This window comes from Tarenaya hassleriana, unplaced genomic scaffold (assembly GCF_000463585.1).
Source record: "Tarenaya hassleriana unplaced genomic scaffold, ASM46358v1 Cleome317, whole genome shotgun sequence".
Taxonomy (NCBI): domain Eukaryota; kingdom Viridiplantae; phylum Streptophyta; class Magnoliopsida; order Brassicales; family Cleomaceae; genus Tarenaya; species Tarenaya hassleriana.
This window is the reverse complement of record NW_010966342.1, coordinates 24,209-24,827: the sequence shown is the minus strand read 5'-3', so window position 1 is coordinate 24,827 and position 619 is coordinate 24,209.

Sequence of the window (619 nt, the reverse complement as noted above, 5' to 3'; positions counted from 1 at the left end):
CCATAAATGGATCTCTGAAGTTTGCATACTTTCCGTGGACTCTTAGGATCGACAAAGCCCTCGGGTTGTGTCATGTAGACATCCTCGAGCAGATTCCCGTTAAGGAATGCGGTCTTGACGTCCATCTTCCCTATCTCGTAGTCATAGTACGCAGCTATGGTCAGCAGAATCCGTATGGATTTAAGCATCACGACTGGTGAAAAGGTTTCATCATAGTCTATACCATGAATTTGCCGAATCCCTTTCGCGACGAGTCGTGCCTTATAGGTATGCACAATGTCATCCATGTGGGTCTTCTTCTTGAAAACCCGCTTACATCCAATGGTCTTAATACCATCGAATGAATCGACCAAAGTCTACACTTTGTTGTCGTACATGGATTGCATCTCAGACTCCATGGCCTGGTGCCATTTCTCGGAATCGGAACTCGCCACAGCCTCTGAATACGATGTAGGCTCATCATATTCTAATAACATGAGTTCGTCGTTTCCAGTCACAAGAAAACCGTATCTTGTAGGTTCTTGGCGAATTCTACCAGATCTTCGAGGTCCACTAGGAGGTGTTGTCTCAACAACTTGTGACACAGGTTGAATTGTTTCGACCCGTTCACCCGGTTCCA